This window comes from Neofelis nebulosa, chromosome 1 (genome assembly GCF_028018385.1).
Source record: "Neofelis nebulosa isolate mNeoNeb1 chromosome 1, mNeoNeb1.pri, whole genome shotgun sequence".
Lineage (NCBI taxonomy): Eukaryota > Metazoa > Chordata > Mammalia > Carnivora > Felidae > Neofelis > Neofelis nebulosa.
In genome coordinates, this window is record NC_080782.1 from 225,334,001 (window position 1) to 225,356,556 (window position 22,556).

Below are 22,556 nucleotides of genomic sequence, written 5' to 3' on the forward strand. Positions count from 1 at the left end.
TGAAATGATTGCCACCGTAAGCCTAGTTATCATCCATCACCTCACATAGTTATGGTTTTTTTTTTTCCTTGTGATGAGAACTTTTAAGATCTACTCTCTTAGCAACTTTCAAACATCCAGTACGGTGTCATTAACTGTAGTCACCATGCTGCGTGCTACATCTCCACGCCTTCTTTATTTTATAACTGGGAGTTTGTACCTCTTGACGTCCTTCACCGATTTGCTCCCCCCTTCTTTCATTCTTTACTTTTCTTTCCCTCCTCTCTCTCTCTCTCTCTCTCTCTCTCTCTCTGTCCCTTATTTCCTGCCTTCCTTCCCTTTGTTACTATTTATCATTTTTAGTTGTCAGGGCACGTTGCTATGAACTATACTCACATGTCTTTTTGTCTAATTGCCTCGAAGGCAATGAGGAGGGGACTTTTGACTCTGATGTCCACGTGGCATCTGAAACCGTGAAGTAAACTGCAGGTGACTCCCCGGCTGGCCATACCCCGGGGGCTGCACCTGTGCTGTCTGTACGGGACTCTTCCCTGTGAGCCAGCGCTGCCTCTCTGCGGTGGAGTCTCCTGCCTACCGAATGTGTAGATTGTCTTACAGCACCCTGCACTGAATAGCTCTGAGGACAGGAGCACCTCTTTGGTTCTTGCACCAGAATTCATTTGACGTGTGGATTTTCTCCTTTGCCTGCAGCAGGCATTGGTGCGCCCCTTGAGGCCAGGGAGGGAGGTAAGGACATGCCTTTCCTGGTTGAGAGAGGAGCCACTTTCCGCTCCTTCTCCCTCGGGGCCATCCTGGCTGCTGTGGTAACTCCTCTCTTGGCTCCCCTGCAGCTGGGAATAGCTTTCTTGCTCTCTGGCAGGCACGTGGCAGAGTGGTGTGTGTGTGTGTGTGTGTGTGTTGGAATGACAAGATCCCTGAAGTAAAGGGCTCTACAGTGCTTCCTCCCACCCTGCATTTGCCTAGGCTTGGAGAGCCTGGCTGTGCATGTCCTGTGTCCCCCCAGGCTGATGTCCCATGAGGAGGGAGGCCCACCAATCTTCTTCCCTCTCTGTGTGCTGCATGGGGGACAGAGAGACCCTGTATTGGGCTTTTCATGAGGTGTATACACTATAAATGTATGTGTGTGTGGAAGGAAGGAATTTTGGCTTGAAAATACTTTTTTACTGGCAAGGATAGCACTTCTCCTAAAGGAGATGGCAGAATTTGCCAAACTGAGCCTCCAGAAGAAAATATAACAGAGAGTGTGAAAGAAATCCATGTTCAAACATTGGCAAGTGTGAAACATTCAAGAATTTTTGTGCGAACATCATATTGTCAGAGCAAAATTAAATTAAGCTGGTCTCTGGCAAGTGTTTGGAATGAACACAGAACTGGGGCAAGCTGATGGGGGAGACCTGCTCTGACATTGTTGCGTGAAGCCAGACAAGCATAATCAGGCAAAACCCAGGAAACCTGAGGGCTGGGTTCTATTCTTCAGTTAATGAAGGCACGGCACCGTAGCTGCTTTGTGTCCCAAGGGTTGAAGGGAGCTGCCAAAAGACACGGAACTTTCTTCCCCTCAACAACCCCATCACCGGCTGAGTACGAGTTAGGCTCACTTAAAAAATATCTAGTGAGTATCCCGATTTGCTGAGCAAACTGTTGTTCTCCCCATCAAAAGAGGAGATGGTCCCACCTGTCTCCTACAGTCCGTAGTCTGCAGATGGAATTCAACTGACTAGAATCAAAGGCAATGTGGGACAAATGCTGTGTTGGAGATGTGAGCAAAGTGCTCGGGAACGTGGGGTTCAAGGCAACACGTTCTGATAGAGTTGCCTTCATGGGGCCAGGGTGGAGTTGGGGAATACTTCCCGGAAAAGAAGCAGGCATTTCAACTGAGCCCTGAAACATGGAGAGCGTTGAGAGGAGCGGAGGAGGGATGGGGTTGCAGCTGCAGCTGACGCCAGAGGTCATAGGAATTCCAGAATTCAGGCAATAAACTAGAGACCTCATACACTCCCCGCTCCCCTCTTGGATTCTCCTCTCTGGCAGGGTACGGGAGAGCATGGTCTTGCCAATGTGCCGGAAGTGCTCGGACACCAGCGGGGGGCTGAGCCCAGCTGTGGGCTCCTGTGGGGCAAGCCCCATTCCTGCCCCACTGACGAGTCAGCCAATACCCTGCTCTCTTCTCTGTCTTAGCATTCACGTTGGCCTTATAGGTTATGGTAGATCGGCAGGCCGTGGAGTTGGGCAGCCCCGATCTGCTTTCTCTTTCGGAACTTAGCCTATGGTTATTATGATACAGTAGGGCTGTGCTTGGGGCAGGTGGGGAACCAGTCTGGCCATCCCTCTTCCTTCTCTGAAGGCACAGGAGTTCACCATCACAGCGGGCACTTGGTCAAATTTGAGAAGTAAGACTGGACTCGATTCCCCCTCTCCTGCTCCACACCTTGCATTTTTGGAGGTCAACACGTTGCAAGTTCTGCCTCTCCGAGTTTGGTTAGCAGCGTCCTTAAGCCCCGGGCCGTCTTTCCACCATTTCTAGGGTCCACAGAGAGTACCTCTTTTAGGAACCTCAGGCTGTGGCTCCTTAGCCCTTCACTTTCCAGTGGGGACGGCTCTTGCTGGGCTCTGACGTGAGGGGCCAGCTGAGAACAACTTGCTTAGCACAGTCATCACTCCCCACAATTGCTCCCCACTGGGCATCAGCTGTCCTCATTACTGGTGGCACACCTGAGGACCTGCCGGCGCCTCCGGATTCTGGCCAGGTGCTCTAGGGGCATGCACAGTCGTCTCATTGCCAGTGTTGATAATTATTGCTTGTCCCAAGTTAGGAGCTCAGTAAATGTTGCCTGATGAAGCTGAAGTTCTTTTGGGCATCTGCCTGAATAGTTCACAGTGGATTATCTTGCTTGGCACCTTAAATTATCCAAAGCAGTTCGTCTGAGGACACAGAATTGCTTACTGAATATTAGAGTTTTGTTTTTTATTTTTATCCCAAATACTTTGATACTATACTATACGATATAGTATCTATACGCTACTATAGATCTCTTCGGGAAGAACTGATATCTTTATAACATTTACACGATTACTTGTTTTCTCTTTATGTCCTTCCATAAAGCATTATCTATTTTGTACATGTCCCACACAGCTTTATTTTTAAGGCTGTACTGATGCAGCCTATGTATTGCTGTTATTATGAATTAGATAATTTTTCCTTACGTTTTCCAATTTTGTTTATATGTATGTGTACATATTTATAATAATATATAAAAATATAAAAGCTGTTGAGTTTTTGTTTTTATTTTTTACTTTGGTTCATGCATGTGTGTGCATGTGTGCCCTGTTTTATTTTTATATAGACAGTTATACATTGAAAAGAAATTTTATCTTTTTCTAGTTACTATGCATCTGTTTTATTTGTTTGGTATCTTGCATTGGCTAGAAGATACACAATGAGTTGTTGTGTTTATATGTCCCTTATTTATTTGTTCTGTTGATTTTTATGAGGGCACCCAGGGTATCTCACTGTTAATTAAAATACCTGTTGATTGAAAAATAGTATTATTTGGAATGTTAAGGTAGTATTACCTTAACTACTTACTACTAGTAGTTTGCTAACTATTTCTTTTTCAAAATTGAGGAATGGTTCTTATATGTTTGATATCTTTTGAAATAATGATCTTCTATTTCCCCCATGTCCTGGAAGTGATGTATTATAGGAGTTGACTTACTAATATTCAGCCACCTACACATGCACAATGAAGCCATATTGGGTCATTTCTTACTTTTTTGTCGTATTGCTGCACTAGATTTGTTATTTTGTTTAGATGTTTTTATATCTACATTGTAAGTGAGTGTGATCTGCAGTTTTTCATTTTGTGTTCTTTTTGTTAGGTGGTAGAATCTGGGTTATGATAGAGTCATAGAAGGAATGGAGAAGTTTATCAAGGTACTTCTATGGGACTGGATAGAGCACAAGTAGTATTTATTTGTAAAAAAAATGTATAATTTGCCTATAAAATGAACTGGTCAGACTTTTTAGGGAGGCAGTTCTCTGAGAATACTGTCCATTTCTGTCATGACTATCTGTATCTTAAAATGTTCTAATTCTCAATTCCATGTAAGTCATCTCCCCAAGCCACCTATTTCAGAATTATTAGCAGAGAGTTGCCCATAGTTTCCATGTAATAAAATAACTTCTTCACAGCAATCTTGCCATTCCCAATTTTGCATATTTGTACTAATTTTTTTTTTCCAATTTCACTTCTGAGAAATCTATGCAGTTTATTGTTTCAGATATCACGTGGCTGGGTTTTGAAAATTTAAACTATGTACCTAACACATTAGTTGGTTACATTACATTAGGACAGAACTTACAGAAATGAATTCATATCAATTAATTGCTCCTAGAACTTAATATCACTTAATTAATGTCAATTAATTCCCCCGGCAGGAGGCAATTCTGGGGGAGTAGTTACACTTGGACGTAAGGAGAACACCAGCAGCTTTCCCTGGAGAAGGGGAGGGAGCCAGCAGTCTAGAAGGGACTGTGAGAGAGCACACAGCCAGGCAAGCGCCCAGCTTCTGGCACTGATACAAGGTTTGGGCTGAACAGGTAGATGATGTGTCCCTGATGGCCTCTGTCTTTACTCCCCTCTCTTTTTTCAAGTCTGCTTGGTTCTAAAATCCAACTTCTATGCTTTCCCTTTATCCTTTGCTCCTTTAGGCTTGAACTTTATCCCCATTCTCTTTCGTGGCCATAGCGAATCTTTGCTTCAAAGCAAGGAGCTTGGGGCACCTGGCTGGCTCCGTGGGGTAGAGCATGAGACTCTGGATCTTGGGGTTGTGGGTTTGAGCTGCAAGTTGGGGAGTAGAGATTACTTAAAAATAAAATCTTAAAAAAAAAAAAAAAAGAAGCTTGCCTCAATTTGCTAAATTTGCTCCATTTTTATGCCCTAGATAAGGGAGTATTATTCCACAAAAGTGGAATATGAGAATTGGCAACTCACCCTATGACCCTATGAACTTCATTGAACAGCAATTCTTTTATTTGTAAATGATGGTGAGAGGCACTTAGGAAGGGAAAACTTTCTTCTTTTTCTTTCATTGGTTAGTTTTAGGATATAAAAATAGTAACTAATTTGAATGAATAAGAAATCAGACATAAGAAAAAGACTCACATGTTATTCGTATCTTTTAAAACTGAACATCCTCGGGGCGCCTGGGTGGCTCAGTCGGTTGAGCGACCGACTTCGGCTCAGGTCATGATCTTGCGGTCCGTGAGTTTGAACCCCGCATCGGGCTCTGTGCTGACAGCTTAGAGCCTGGAGCCTGCTTCGGATTCTGTGTCTCCCTCTGTCTCTGCCCCTCCCCCACTCATGCTCTGTCTCTCTCTGTCTCAGAAATAAATAAACATTAAAAAAATTTAAAAAAAACCCCAAAACCAAAAAACTGAACATCTTCACTTAAACAAGTCTGGTGTTTCTGACAAAATGGGTACTCGTATCCTTTGAGAGACTTAAGGTTTCTCAAGTTGCTGAGTTTTCAACTAGGCCAGGGGCCTCTCAATGAAAATCATAAAACCACTGGCAAATGTCTAAGGGATAACCGGGCTTTCAGTTTGCTTCTTTGATGAGAAAAAGAAGAGAATCAAACATTAGACATATTAGCTTTCTATTTTACCCGCCATTTTTCTCAGAGGGAGATGCCTGGCATTGTATTCTGCATTGTTATCAAGGAAATTCTGTGTATCTGCACCCCTGCTTTCAGTGAGAAGTGACCAGAGAAGGCTGAGTGTGTTTTATTTCTATTTTTGTGACAAAGATTATGGAGTTGTCATTTTTCATCAGCTGTCTTTCTTACTGGACCTTGAAAATGGTGTTGCTGCAGCCAGCCCTCGAAGAGTTAAACCAAACAGGTCCCCTTTCTCCATCAGCCTGCTTGAGTGAGTTCTCTGACCAGAGTTGCACACTGTTGTAAGGACGCTCAGAGGTGACTGAGGGGTAAAGGCTATGTCATCCTTTGCCAAAATAATCGGAGTTTAAAACATCTTCGAGGACGTTTTCTACTCTGTTCTTTAGGCCTGCTTAAGAACTCTGCTCCAAGAGAAACATATTGGAAGGTGATCCGTGAAGTGAAATTCTACCCCATGTTTCTTCTTCTTTCATGAGAAAAATGATTGTACCTTCAGATGCTACTCAGCCATTTCATATGGATATATATTTGCCTTCTCTGACTGGTGAAGAGAGATCGCTCTTGTAAGCCAGTGGTTCTCAAACCTGAGCCTACATCTGAATCAGTGGAAGGTCTTGTTAAAACACAGATCATTAAGTCCCACCATGAGGCTTTCTGATTTAGTAGGTTTGGGACCGGGTCTGAGAATTTATATTTCTAACAAGTTCCCAGGAGATGCTGACGCTCCTGGACCCGCTCTTTGAGACCCTCTGTTCTAAGCAAACCTGTGAGTTAAGTCAACATGCTTCTTCTAAAGTTTCCGAAATATCTAAGTTTTTTCATAGCACAGTTTCACAGCTAAGTGAAAATTGGGTCTATAGGTGGAAAAGGAAGGCCATAATAACATAGGCTGATGGAACGCTCATGAGGAAGTTCCAAATTAAACAGGATGATCCATTTCATAGAGCACACACCTGAGTGATTCCTTTGACTACAGGGTTCAAGGCACCTCGGCTGTGAAGTTAGGCATATCATAAATGAGACCCAGTGTGACCTTGTGGTATGTCTTGTCTTCCAAATATGGGCTTCGTTAGGGCACCCCTGGGGGAGTACATTGTAATAGCTCTGGCGATATGTGCCAGGGAATAGTACTGCCTTCCTCAGGCTGCATCTCTTTTGGCATTAGCTTTGGAGCATGCCTGGACAAGGACCTGGAAGTTGTCTCTCAAAACAACCAAAGCACTCAAACACATAGGCTTCCAAAGTGGCCATTTTCTTTGAGGTTCCTCCCCTTGCCACTTTCGAAGGGGCTGGAGAAAATGGCTCTGCCTCTAGCTATGCGGTATCATCATAGATGGAAGCTCATTTTCTTCGCTAGGGTTAAGCCTGGCTGACGAGGAGAAGACCACTGTGCATGCACAGCCTGTCCCCGGGAAGACTTGTCAGCCTACGCTATACAAAGATGGAAATCAAGCTGGTTCACTGTGGAATCCAAGGCCAGGGTCAGAGCTTCCGCCGGCCTGTCTGCAGTTGAAGGGGTCCTATCATAGGGAACAGCGCCCCACTTCCTCCTTCGAATGGTGTCTTGAACAACAAGGCCTTCAGCCTCAGGATCTACATGGGCAGGAAATGAAAACTTGTGCCAAATCAGGCAGTTGCCTGATTCCTCTTGTGGCTGAGGAACCACAATGAGGTCAGTCCCCTGCAATTGTCCCCTGGGACAGCTCGTTGAACTCCTGGACTACCGGACACTGCCGGCTCCCCATCTGAATGCTGGATCCGAAGTCAAGCTGGTTTGTCTTTGACAGAGTGGCCTTTGAATTCTTAAAATATGTTCTGACTGGTGTCTAGCCAGTGGGAGATGTGATTACAGTAATTGATGGGCCTATGATAGACCCTGCTCTCTGAAAATGCAGTGTTGAGTGTTTTGAAAGGGATTCCATGAACTCTTATTTATACATGACTCCGGTTTTCTGTATGTGAAAGGCTTGTGGCTAATGTGTCAAACGAGGACAACCAAACCACCAAGGTCTTTTCCCTGGAAGATCACAGTAGAAGAATTTAGGGCTAAGAAAATGCAGGCATTTGAGACAATATGGTCATTGTTGTAAGATAATCTCCTTTACATTTTCTTTAAAAAAAAATTTTTTTTAATTGTTTTATGGTTGGGGTAGAGAGAGATAAAAAAAGTAAGGCAAAAATGTACACTAAATTCAAAATCTGGGTCACATCTACCCATATCCTACTTTCCTGGAACATCTAATTTTGTTAAAAGGTTAAAGCTGAGAATTTCAGAGTTGAATATCTTCCTTAGCATTCAGAAACAGAAACTTCAAAAATTTATGAAAGAACAGCAAATACAGAAAGAACAGAAAGTATGAGCTATATCTTTTACTTCAACTCTCTGAGGTCAAGGTTTTTTGGTGTAGTTGTTCTTTCCATTTTATTAGTGAGTGTTTTTGTATTCTTGATTTAATGGGTTTATTGTCGAAGTTTCTATTATTTTAATTTCTCTCATCTACTCAGGAGGAACAGTAAGCAAACCCAAGGCGATATAGATGATGTTCCCAACTGTTCAGTTTTATCCAGAATCTGCCTTCAGTGGTGACCAGGTAGCTTATTCCAGCCACATCGCTACTAATACTTAGATGCTCCATATTCTTTGCTTGTGATGTAACAATGCAGTATAAACCTAGGGAGAAAATTGACCCCCCAAATGAAAGTTTCTTCGAATCTGGCATTCTGTTGTTTATCTGTAAGGTTAATTTTTCCTCTGTGTTTCTACCACTTTTAGAAAAGCCACTGGGAAATATTTAACTATTTCAGTGTACCTTAATTATCAATCCCAGGAGTGTGTTTGTTATGGCGATGCTGATGACAAAGCGCCATAGCACTTCCATAGTCTGGAGAGAATTAGGATATCATTATAGTCCTCTCCAGTCATTCCAGAATGAGATCAGAAGAGATCGTCATCCTCTTTGCAAATGAGAAACAGGTATAGGTGTGAAGAGACCTGGCCATGACCATTCAGCAAATGAAAGGTCCACTGGAAGATGGGGTTGACCTCTTATGCATCAGGGAGGACTTCTTATCCTGGACAAGAGCATGAGGGCCACCAAGACACTTTGAAGAAACACATCATCTTTCCTGGATGTTCTGATTTGGGGGCCCATAAATATATGTCACTTGCTTCACGTGCTTGCTGAAAACTAGTTGATGAAATTGTTCCCACACAGCCTGCATGGATGCCAGTTGCATGTGGGCAAGTTGAGCCAGAGATGTGGCGTGATTATGTCATAACAGGCGGTCTCTGCTCTGAAGCTCTGTCAGTCGGGCCTGTGCATTTCATGCCACCAGCTTGCAGTCGTGCTTCTCCACCCAGCGATGGCTCCTTAGGCAGCAGGTAAAGATGGCGCCCCAGAAAGGCAATTGTGACATCTTTCAGAACTCGACCCCACTCCCTTTTTTTACATAAGAGAATTTTCGTTAACACTTTATGATCTCATGTTCGTGGAGTTTTTATTTTAATTCGTGCCTTAGTCATGAAAAATGGTTTAGCTGACTGACCTGAAAGGTCAGAGCCTGGTGAGGCCTCTCCCACATCAGTGATGGAAGCTCCAGGCTCCCTAATAGAAGCCTTCTGCCATCACCTAGAAGCTAGATCAATTGTGTCTTGGTCTCTGTATCTGTTTCGCATTGTCAGCAACATCCTACCCACCAAGCCATTCCACTAAGAAACTAGTGTATTGCAATGTGAAGAATCTGGGGTCACAAACTATATATAAATAGGAAATTTGTGGGTTGCCGGCAGAGATCATGAACTTGTGACCTCTGGGCCACATGGCAGTGCTTTAAAGGCAACGTCACCAGGCAGGTAATGTGCTTACTCACGATGCAAGCATTTTATACCTGCTTCTGTCCTCTACCCTTTGCTTCACCCTTTTGTATTGTTTGCCTGGTTCCTATAGGTTCCTTGGGATTTCTGTTAGAACCATGGGGCCCTAACCCAGCCTTCTTTGGAAGTTATGTTTCTCTTCTTAGTTTCATCTTGTTTCTGCCACAGTTGAGTCAGAGCTCTATGTAAATGTTTGTGGCCCTTGTAGAAAAGTGTTCCTTTTGTTTCCAGGTACAGCAGTTGAATCCAGGCCATGCTACCTTGTCAACAGCTGTAAGACTCTCAGCTGCAGTGCTGTTCTTTAGACTACGGCTCAGTGGTGTCCCAGAACTTGTCCTCTTTGTGGTGTGGTTCCCTTTACCTTCCTCAGTCTTTTCTTGGGATCCTGACCACCCCTTCCACTCCAAGCCTGGGTGATTTGCCATTTATCTCCTGCCTAACTTCGTCTTAGATAATCTGTGGCCCATGAAAATTAATGTTGGCAAAACCTCTTCTTTTACATATGCTATATAAAAGATGATTCTTATCTATAGTTATGAAGGATGCACACTTCATACATACAACTGAAAAGGTTCATATTTAATTGATATTTATTATTAGTTTCTACTATAGAAAAGGCACTTTCCTGGTGCTTTTATATATGCTCTGTCTTATGGCACTGGTGTGAGGTAGGGATCGTCACTGTCCTATGAAGGAAATAGACTATTTACAGAACTTGTGCAAGTTTACACACCTAGTGAGTGGATAGACAGTGACTAGGTTTCACAAACCAAAACACTTTCTTAGCACAGGACCAAGGGTTGGGGTTAAAGGGACAACAGGCAACATCTTTTGGTCCAACTGCAACCAGAGCCAATCCATTGGGCACCTGTGCCTGGGCAGAGTCTATGGAGTGAGAGATAGGAGTGCACAGCAGTAGCATTTAGCCCCAAGCTATAAACTGCAAGGGCCATTGACTGTTAGTCAGTGTTTAGAGGCTAATTTGGGTAGAGGAACGGCATAAGACATCATCATCACAAATGTTCATTCTACTCTCAAGTCAGTCTGTCCCTGAGTGTCTCACTGGGAGGTGGGAAGGGAGAGACTCAGGTGGGAGCCACAGGTTGCTGAAGCTGCTGAGACTTTCCTGAGGCGCTTGGGGTTGGGAGTTTCACAGTGCAGAATGGAAGGGCCAGTTAGGGAATTTACCCCTCAGGGAGAATCTAGGTACATTGTGTTTCCATTGTCTTCTTTCTCAAGACTCTTGCTTTCACACAGAAAGGTGAAGGAAGAAAGAGGGTAGGTGGGAAGTGGTGATAATGCCGAAATCAATTTCAGATGCTATAAGATGTAATCCGACTTTCTTAGTTATCTTGTACTGCACAGGACTATTTTTGGAAGTTTCCTATGTTTATCAATAGATAGGACTTGAAGGTCTTTTGAATTTCTCCAGAGTCTTGTAGAGTTCTAGGCACTCATACGTTCTTAATAAATGGTAACTGAATAAACTGAATGAAAACATGAATAAATAAGATTTCCCCCCCATTTCTAATTCCTTAATTCCTTTCTCTGTGTGCTCCTACTCTACAAAAATGTATTCAGCTCCCACTAAAATGCATAGCTGTGATCAAGACACATGAGAACTTTGCTCTTCTGAGCTTATATTGTGGAGGAGCAGAGAAAGATGATAAACCCACAAAAGCACTGAGCAGGAGAGTGACCAGTGCCATCAAGAAAATGCGTTAGGGAGTCGGAAGGAGTGCTGCGGTGGGGGGGGGGGGGGGCTGAATGATGTTCTTTAGCATGGGTGGTGAGGAAGGGTCTGAAGAGGTATCATATAAGCTAAAGTCTGTATAGCAAGAAGGAAGCTAACCACGAATGGATTTGGGGAAACCCCTAGCGCGAAGGCCCTCATCGCATGGAGCCAGTACAGGAACCTGGGTGGATTGAATGTACCGTTATCGCCCACACTCGTCTGCCGTAGGGCGGCTGTACCAATGGGCTACCACCTGAGTGGCTGACAGAACAGAAATTCACCACCTCAGTTCCGGAGGCCAGATAGGTCTGAGATCAAGGCATTGGCAAGGTTGGTTTCTTCTGAGGTGGTGAGAGAGACTCTGTTCCATGCCTCTCTCCTTGTTCTGGGGGTTTCCTGGAATGTTTTGGTGTTCCTTAGCTTGTGGGTCTCTGCCTTCAGCTTTATATGACACTGTCCCTGTGAGTGCCCGCATGCAAATGTTCCTCTTTTGCGAAAACACCAGTCCTTCGGGCTTAGGGCCAACTCTAATGAGTTCATTTTCACTTGATTACCTCTGTAAAGACCCTATCTGTAAATAGGGTCACATTCCGAGATACTGGGAATTAGGATGCCAGCATATCTTTTTTGGGGGGAGGAAGGGAGAGACGTAATTCAACTTGTAACCTCACCACGCATGAATTTGCTGAAATGTCTGTTATATGTGCTCACATATGTTTGTTTGGGTTTTCTCCTCTTTTTGATTGGATAGCAAACCCTGTAAGCCATGAGAGTTAGTCATTTTTCCTCTTGGATTTTTCTAGCTCCTCACAGGCTTAGTTCCTGGCTAAAAAAAGTAGTTTCAGAAAAGATGCCAATAGACTCCATGTTTAACCCCCAAAACTGGGAGTTCACTGTCACTGTGGGAAGGTGTTTTTCATTCAGATCTCCAGTGGGTTTTAGGAAAGGCCCAGTGAATTCCAAATATTACAGAGGGGGCTGGGCAAATGAGCTTTTTTTTTTTTTTTTTTTTTTTTAAACATAAATATAGGCTTTGTTTCCTCTTTGGGACACCGATCAAAACAAACCGCTTAGGCCACGCACATAGTCACAATAACAGGTGTTTTGGGAGGTCCCCTGTGGCTCGTTGGCCTGTGGAGCCTGGCCTCCTCAGGGCCTGGGAGGAAGGCAGCATCGTGGTTGGGCCCCTGATGGAGGGAGCCAGTGGTGCGTGTCTGCAGCTGGCCCTGGCCAGCTCTTGACTCACCGAGTGACTAACGGGGAAGTGCAGACAATGCTGGGAACAATGTAGGGCAGAGAACTGTTGAAAGGAAGCAAGATTTGTCAGGGCATTTTTCCCCCCCCCCGGCTGCTCTCAAGGTTGTGCTTTGTGAAGCATGCCTGTCTCCTCAGTGTCTGAATGGACTCAAGCATTCAGCGATGGCCGGTTAGTCAGCCACAGGGAAGAGCCAGCCAGCGGATCTTCTGAACAACCTCTCTTCTGAAGAAAGCACACCTGGCTGGGCACAGGTGACCTGGGTTCAGGGCCCTTTGCCGCCCCCAGGGCAGCTACATGACCTTGGCGGGTCTCCCAGCTATGGGGGCCGCAGGTTTTTGTCTGTGAAATGGCGTGTAGGACTGTTTCCTCCTGTGGTAGGAAAACCAAATCAAACAACACGGAGAAATGTGACCGTCAAAGGCAATCTGTAAACCATTTCCCCTGTTACTTATGTGAATTTCCTGTTTGTATGTTTCATTAAAGTTGATGAAGTAAAGGAAAGGTGTTGAAGCAGAAAAGAGATGGACAGAGGTGGAGAAAGGGGAACCGCAGATGCAGAAGGATGAGGGGGTCCTTGGAGGCGGGTCCTAAGCAGGGCCTTGACATGCTCCCTCCACACAGGCCCAGCTCTGAGCAGGCACAGAAACCGCCCCCTGAGGGCAGCGGCTGGGATGTATGAATGGCGGATGGAGGTTTTTAAATAATCACTTATTTCGCTTACCTGGCAACATACCTCATGTTACCCATGAAAGTGATATTCTTTATTTTTTTTAAATAAACGTTTATTTATTTTTGAAAGAGAGAGTGGGGGGGAGACCACGAGTGAGGGAGGGGCAGAGAGAGAGGGGGACAGAGGATCCGAAGCAGGCTCTGTGGTGATAGCAAAGAGCCCAACGTGAGGCTCGGACCCACAAACCCCAGATCGTGACCTGAGCCAAAGTCAGACGCTTAACTGACTGAGACACCCAGGTGCCCTTAAAAGTGGTATTCTTAAAAAGCTCAGAGAATGCAGATTGGCTTTAGGGTAGACTGAACTGAGTGGGTCTGGTCCCTTTTCCTGTGATGCTCTTGGCTTTGTGTCCTCCTGGGGTGAGAGGTCACATGGCTACAGCTGATCTTGCCGTTGCATTTTCCAGCACCTGCCCCAGGGGAGGAGGGGGTCATTGATGAAACTCTCATCAAGGCAAGAAAGTTTCCTTCCCAGGAAAGTGGCCACCCCATTCAAGTGTCTCCTAACCAGATCTATGGGGCATTCTAATATTTTAAAGCGCAGAGTTCTAGAAATGTGAGAAAAGAATTGGTTGAGACTATATAAATATCTCCCATGGAATGGCTTATCGATAGCTTGATAAAGTGTGTGTGCATACATCAACCTAAATCATAAAGTATATATTGGTATATGTAGAGTATGGGTCTGCTGTCAGACCCAGGATTCCTCATGAGGGAATTGGTGATGCTCAAACTCTTTGTGGACATGGTGGGAAATGAACACGTTCACACACCCACACCCACACCCACCTACCCACACACACACACACACACACACACACACACACACACACTAAGTAAGGTGGCTTATCAGATGTACCTTTACCCCTTCTGTCACCCACGGATCCATGGTCACTTATGGCTAATCACAGTTCACCTCTTTATTTTAGAGCCGATATATACTTGTTTCTGCCCTCCGCCTGTGGTTATTCAGAATTTAATCTTCGTTTTCTTGCCCTGACCAAGCTTCATCATTTTCTGTAGCTCTAGCCACTTCGGTTCCCATTTACTACTGCGATCGTTGGCGCAAACGCGGAAGGCAGAAGATCAAATTTCATGTATATGGACTCTGTAAAATATCCGGCCCATGCCTGTGGCGCTGTAATGAGAGGGAATTTCTAGGCTTCCTTGTTTTATGCTGTAGAAAAAGACATCCTCTGAGCCGAAAATGACTGGAAGGTGTTTTACAATTGCTCACGATCCTCTCCTGTAAGTTGTTGTCATCTTTATCCTGCTTTCTTTTCTAGGGTTCTTTTCTCTTCTGCATTGTTAACTGGTCCCCTGACTGTAGCAGCCGGCGTTGTAAACTGCCTCTTTTAAACAAAAACAACAACAACAGAAAAAACCAACGCCTCTCAATCAGGGCTTTGCTGTTTGCAGGTTTCATTCTTACGGCGGCATGAGTTATACCAAAAGATTCTCACCCCTGCGGCTTTTGAGCCAAGTGGGGGTGCTGATAGAATGGCATTCGGCACGCATCCTTATTCAATTTGTCAGTTCTTATTGGAGTTTTCGGAGAGGCGGTTGGGGTAATCCTGCCATGCTGCCCATGGTCAAGTGGCCAGGGCTGGTCTCGTTACTCTCATGAAGTGGCCGTGCTGAGTGATGAGACACCTGGGGGGTCTCACGGACCTGCCTCCCCCGGCCATCCAGTGGAAGACACCTTTCAGCCCCAGCCAGTTGCTGGGAGGGTGGTGACAGTTGACATAAAATACTTGTTCACAAATTCTTTCGATCAACTGAAGTAAATTCCAGACTTACTGCCAGAAGTGAAAGTGCACGAGAAATCTCATTGAGCCTGATTAAAAAAAAAAAAAAAAAAAAAACAAACCCTGTGCACTTGTCGGGGAGTCAATAATTACACACTGTATTTGAAATGCACCTAGACCTGCCCTTACGTAGAATCTTCTTTGAGATCAACGTAGGGTTTTGCTGATACAGTTATTTGCGACTTTGCTTCAGTACCTATTTGATGAAAGTGATGGGAAGTTTTTTTTACAAGTGAGTATTGTCACATGGGATAATGTTTTTCTTTATAGGTCGCACCAAACGAAGACAGGTTTAGAAAAGACTCTGTGTCCGTGTTTGCATATGCACAACAGGGTCAAATCTGTCTAAAGCATCAGTTGATATGATTCTCCATGGTCAGCCTCTATTCTCTATTTACTTAATTTGAATCCAGAAATGCCTGTAGTATCAAACTGATGAAATGGGCAATCATGTCAAAAAGGGGTCTGCCTGTGAACAGTTATGACCACATGTTTTCCTGATTAAACCCGAGGAATACTGGAAGAGAAGCCATGAAACCATGCTAGTTTTGAAAAATGCCTTTAGTCTGTGTTAACGCCTTTAGCTGCAGTGGAGAAAACACGGTGGTATGTATTCAACGGTTAGGACCCTTTGTCAACAGAGGATACTTATGTGGGCCTGGGGCTCAGGAGACTCAAAAGGGAAACTCCGATTCCTGTATCAAATAGCTTGCCAACCCTTTGGTAAGGCCTGGCAGGCTGCCACCTCCGTCCTGCCCCAGCCTGACCTCCAGAGCCCGTAGGGCTGGCACCCTCTGAGCACTAGATGATAAGAATGGCCAGTGGCCAGCGCCATCTGGGACTTCAATCTAAATACCAAGGGTTAATCCCTTTCACGTGAGTCACCTACCTTGTGATTTCCTGCAGGTAGTCCCTAGCAGGAACCCTTTTTCCTAGAACACCCTTTGGTTCGTGTTTTTAGGCATTTCAGACGGTGATTTCTTTTTACTCTTTTTGTATAGATCCTGTCACATCTCAGAGTTGGACGGATTGTATTCATGGAGTTCTCTAGAGATGTTAACATATCCCACCTTTCTTGAATGCTGTGGCTGGGTGTGGAACTGTTTACATGAGAGACAGGAGTGCTTTTTAGACTTTCATTCCCTCTGAATGCAAGGAAATGTGACAGTGATAGAAGCTCACAAACAGCTGATTTTCCCAACCCCTCAGAAGGAGGCCATTGGAAATTAATGGAGACCACTAATGGAAACGCTCTTGCTCTAGCCCCTCTAAGATTATCGAAATGCTCCTTCGAAAAAGCACAAGGTTAACTCGAGTGATTCCCCACTACAATAAAACAGGCATGTTTTCTCCTCCTACTTCCTTTTTCTTATCTAGAGCCTTTTCCTTCCCTTGGCGTTTGGGTCTGACCTATGTCTGCGCCTCGTAAGCTGTTTTAGGAGCTAACATAGTCTCTGAGGAATAAGAGGGGAAATGATGGCAGGTAAACAGTCAGAGGTGGTCAATTGTCTCCTTTATATTTCTCCACGGAAAATTGGAAAACACCAATAAAAAGAAACTATCAGGAGGTGCCTCGAGGCCAGTAGGTTAAGCATACGACTCTTGATTTTGGCTCAGGCCGGGATCCCACAGTTCCTGAGATCGTGATTGGGATTCTGTCTCCCTCTTTCTCTGTTCGTGCACCGCTTATGCAAACACACACTCTCTCTCAAAATAAATAAGTACGTGTATTTTTAAAAGAACTATTAGGAAAAGCGATTTTTCTCTAAAGTATTACCCTTTAGTACTGTTTCTCTGGCCTTCTCTGAAGGTCATGGGGTGCAGATCCCTCTACACATGTGTAGAGATTACTAGCGTCTTAGGGAAGGTGGTCTGAAACTCATGTCTACCAGTCACTTGTAACTCACCAAATGTCCCAGGGCAAGTCTCTGAGCCTCTGTAAGCTTTAATATTCAGTGTCTTTAAAATGTGAGTGATGATTCTCTTCTCCTAGGTGGCTGTGAGGATCCAATGAGATGATTGCATAGAAATTGCCTTACACGAGGCAATGCTTAATACATGATACACATTAAAATGATCATAGTATTGTTTCTATGGAGATAGAATCAAATTACGATAAACAGTATAATAAAAACATGAGGGAGGAAAAGAGGGGCAGCGGCCATGCAGATGCGAATGTGTCCATGGGCACGCCTGCGTGTGTGTGTGTGTGTGTGCTTGTGTAAATGGGTTTCACCCGTGTTCCCTTGATGGCGGTGATCTATTATAATGCTGCAATAGCACTAGGAGAAGCATCCAAAAGACTTTAGGACGTAAAGTGGAGTGTGGGCTAGAAGGCACATATAACAAGGATGAGCCTACGCGGGAAACTGGTCAGTGCCCAGGGGTCTGTAAGCCAACTGCCAATCACGGTTCCAAATTTGCACTATGGCAGGGTGCATTGCGGCCCCAGTTTCAGTGCAGCTGAGTTTGTGGAACTGCCTAGATCTGAGGGACTTAGTCCCTGCTAGCTGCTGTAGCCATGTCCCTCTAGTTCCTGGCCAGCTGGCATGTGGCCTCTCACCTTCTCCCCTGCACCCTCAGGATGGCTTGAACCTTAGCGAACTGTCCTAGAGAGCTAGATTTCTAAGGAAGACATCAGGACTGGAAGGAGCTCAGGATGTGGCTGAGTGGCTAACAGAGCTCAGGATGGGCAAGGAAAGGATGGGCAGTAGAAGTGGTGGAACACTTGGAATCTGGGCCCCAAGGGACAAGTTTGTTGGGAACGCAGAACAAGAAAGGGCTAGGAGGAGGGAGAGTCGGAGAGGAAACAGGCATTTTTGATGCCTTATGAAGCTCCAGGCCCCATGTAACCGACATCAAGTGGGTATGCACGAAGGCTCTGGAGTTTAACACACCTTTGAGCTCAATGTTAGGCTAGTTACTGAATCTTATCGTGCCTATTTCCTCCTTTGTAAAGTAGGATTAGATTAATGGCAATACCTGGGTCGTTGGGTCACTGATTAGTTGAATCACTAATCCACATCGATGACTTAGCACTGCGTGTGGTGCAGAGAATGTCTCTCATAAAAGTTCGGGGTTAACATGTTCACAGAAATGGCCATGAGAGTCTTTGTGCATTTCTATCATTCTGACTGCAGGACCATTTCTTCTCTCAATCTCTTTCATTTGTCCCCTCTTTCCTTCTGTTTAAGAATCTTCAAAATCCTTATCAAAGACATTTATTAAGTACTCAATTGCCTGTGGTCTTCTCCATGCAGTAGACGGACCTGGCTTCCCTTCTGAAAGTGAAAGTCGTTTTCTAAGCCTAACTTGGAAAATGTGTGCTTGCTTCCACTGTTCTGGAACCAGGAGGTGCTGAACAGGAACAGCATGGCTGTCTTTTGGGTTTAAATCAATAATAGCAAGAGTCAGGCAGCCGTTGTCAACTGGCTGAAGAGAACTTTGGGGCAGAGGTAATTCTAGTCCAACTCAATGCTTGATAGAATGACAAAAGACTAACTAAAGTATGGATTTAAGTGCAGCCAGATGTTTAGCATTGTAACCCTATTGCAGGCTAGTTGTCTCTAAATATTTTGTAACAGAAGACAGAGGACAAGAGAGAGAGCAAGAGAAGATGTTACCTCTCCTCTTCATTAGGCAGGAATGGAGAGCCAGTAATAATGCCATCAAAAGAACAAAGATGTTTGCAGCTTCTTTAATAAACCTCTATACTTAAAAAAAGAAAAAAAAAGGAAATAGGAACAGAAGGCACATAAATTTGGAGGGTGGAGGACATAGGCGTGGATGTCCTTTGGAGGGTGGATGGACTTTTAAGTGGGTGAAGGGTATTGAACTGAGGTTTGGTGTACTTGCATTTCAGGGTATGAAAATGAAGTTACCAAAGTCATCTGAAGTATGCATTTGTGCAATTGGGGAGGAACCCCGAAATTATAAAGAGCTGTCACACCCATACACGTCGGCATGACCGCATGTGTGTGCATGCACACACGTACACACACGAGCGCGCATGAAGATTTAGACCATGAACTCTAAGAAAGGATCTCTAAGTAAATCGGCATGCATCTTGAATAAAATACCGTGCAGGGTAAAATCTCTTCTACTTAAAATGGGCACCTCTGTTTGGCTCAGGCAGTTTCTTGCTCTATGGAGGGACATAGTGGTTACGGGGAATTACTGGGTGCAGTGTTTGGCTTCAGAGAGACTGTGATGATGGTGAGAGGTACACTCGACAGGATGATCCAACCAGCTACCATATGTGTTTGTCCTTTGTTCTGGGCCACACCACTTTTCATGCGTCACAGGCTCTTTGGTGTCTGATGTGCTATCATTTTTCCCAGTTTAATTTTATAGCAGAATGTAGTTGAAGAGAAATGGACTCCGTGGGGTGTATGACAATTTATCTCTATTATAGAAGGTATCAGAATCTTTGGTGAGATTTGAAATGAATTTTGACTTGACAATCATACTTTTATTGGCTCTCAATAGTAACCTAAAAACCATTCCGTAGTTTTCGTAGGCTTGCATTAAAGTGGTACTTCTTATAACTCAGTGGTGTGCATGTGTGTTTATTCTTTAAAAGGACAAACCGGGGAAGGCTGAACGTTGAGAATATTTAAAAATTTTTCCTGTTTCAAGTACTTTTGATGATCATTTTATGAAATTTTCTTATGGAGAAATTCTGCTAATGTCATTCTCACCCACCGTTATCAGTGAAAATTGTGCAATCTACCTACTGCATTGAAGGAAACGGGGGTCAATAATTCACCAAAATTGATATGTTCTTCAGTTTTAGAAAAAGCTTGGGGTCTTTCCTTGACATACAGTGTGACTATAGGGTCTGATCTTTCACTCAGTTATGCAACAAATAGTCTCAGAGTTTCTACTACGTGCGAAAGAATATGTACCTTGTTTACTCCGAAAGAGTGGGACCTCTTTCAAAATGGGACCATACCGAAAAGATATTTGCAAATGACACATCGGACAAAGGGCTAGTATCCAAAATCTATAAAGAGCTCATCAAACTCCACACCCGAAAAACAAATAACCCAGTGAAGAAATGGGCAGAAAACATGAATAGACACTTCTCTAAAGAAGACATCCGGATGGCCAACAGGCACATGAAAAGATGTTCAACGTCGCTCCTTATCAGGGAAATACAAATCAAAACCACACTCAGATACCACCTCACGCCAGTCAGAGTGGCCAAAATGAAGAAATCAGGAGACTGTAGATGCTGGCGAGGATGTGGAGAAACAGGAACCCTCTTGCACTGTTGGTGGGAATGCAAATTGGTGCAGCCGCTCTGGAAAGCAGTGTGGAGGTTCCTCAGAAAATTAAAAATAGACCTACCCTATGACCCAGCAATAGCACTGCTAGGAATTGACCCAAGGGATACAGGAGTACTGATGCATAGGGGCACTTGTACCCCAATGTTTATAGCAGCACTCTCAACAATAGCCAAATTATGGAAAGAGCCTAAATGTCCATCAATTGATGAATGGATAAAGAAATTGTGGTTTATATACACAATGGAATACTACGTGGCAATGAGAAAGAATGAAATATGGCCTTTTGTAGCAACGTGGATGGAACTGGAGAGTGTGATGCTAAGTGAAATAAGCCATACAGAGAAAGACAGATACCATATGGTTTCACTCTTATGTGGATCCTGAGAAACTTAACAGGAACCCATGGGGGAGGGGAAGGAAAAAAAAAAAAAAAAGAGGTTAGAGTGGGAGAGAGCCAAAGCATAAGAGACTGTTAAAAACTGAGAACAAACTGAGGGTTGATGGGGGGTGGGAGGGAGGGGAGGGTGGGTGATGGGTATTGAGGAGGGCACCTTTTGGGATGAGCACTGGGTGTTGTATGGAAACCAATCTGACAGTAAATTTCATATATTAAAAAATAAAATTAAAAACAAAAAACAAAAAACAAAAAAAACAAAATGGGACCATACCGTAACCCCAATACTGTGTATGGTTGCCTGTGTATAATGACGCTTCATACATATTGGAAGAGTTGAAATGAGCGCTTGGCATTTGCCAGACTCCGTGTTACACTCTGGTTCCCACCCTTCTGATTTTCTTCAGAAGGCCAAGAAGAAAGCTAAAATAGGGGTGGGGACAGAGCAAGGGCTGCGAACGGAGTAGCAGAGGCATTTAATTGAACGACCACATCTAACAAACCAGACAAAGAGTGTCTATGTTTTCCTGTCTCGGGCATCTCACTTTTATATACCCAAAGTTTACTTGAGAACATAGATGTTTAATTCATTCTTCAGGGTGCTCATAGCTTCAGTTTCCAAATATTGCCATATGCACCTGGACATTTGGAACAGAGTCCATGAACAGGCATGGAGGGGATGTGGTTTCATCCCCTGTGGTTACTGCCCAACTCTTGCACGGAGAAAAGTGCTTAGAGCATTGTCACTGTCATTGTAAGACCTTCTTTGTCTTGCTGCTGCAAAGGGTCTCTTGGGAGAAGTCATCAGTGGTAAAAACAATGTGGGCAGATATAGATGGAATCTCAGACATCGATGCTCAAGAATGGTTGGGGCTTACAAGGTGACTTATGTACTTCACTGCCAACAACAGTAAAGAACCAGAGTTTACCTTCCTTACAGGGCACTTTGCTTTGTGAGTTCAGGGAGCATCTCTCCTGTTAAAATGATAGGGTCAGTCTTAGTAGGAAGGTACTTTTTAGGGCCAGGCCTAGTTCTTATGGATGGTGTAATAGTGAGGGCAACCTGACCCTTTCATATTATTGATTCCATTTTTAGCAGGAGTTGTTTTCAGAGGCTGGTTATATTGCTAAATATCTTGAAGCATACCCGGTAATGTGAAGACTGCGAATTAATTTGTAACCCTTTTTAAAGATTTAAAATGTTTACTGATCACAGGTCCTGGCTGAAAAGTTTTTTTCAAACCTTAATTTTGGTTGATGTGCATAACTATTTGAATAGATATTGTATTTTAAAACACAAATAATTTGTGCCACAAGCTTCTGTTGAGATGTGTATTTTTTTCTTTTCAAATATTAAATATTTCAGCTTCTGTGAAAAAGGTCAGTCCGCTGTTCACCAAACCAATTTTCTCTTTTTCTCAGGTGTGCAGCTAGGCTGCATCTCTCAAAAGAGGCCATGTAATTGAGTTCTAGATGAAAGAGTGTGGGAAGAAGTGATCGATGTGTGCCATTTCTTTTTCCTTTTTTAAATTTTTACTTATTTATTTTTTTAAGTGGACTCCATGCCCAATATGGGGCTTGCACTCAAAGCCTTGAGATCGAGAGTTGCGTGCTCTTCTGAGCCAGCCAGGTGGCCCATTGTATGCCATTTCTAGGCCTGGTTCATGGTTGATCTGCTATGCGCTTCCTCTTGGACCTTCTCGATGAAGGTGAGCATGACCAGCACGGAAGCCATAGGTTGAAATGGCAGAGTCACAAAGTGGAAGGAGCCTCATTCAACCTTGAATC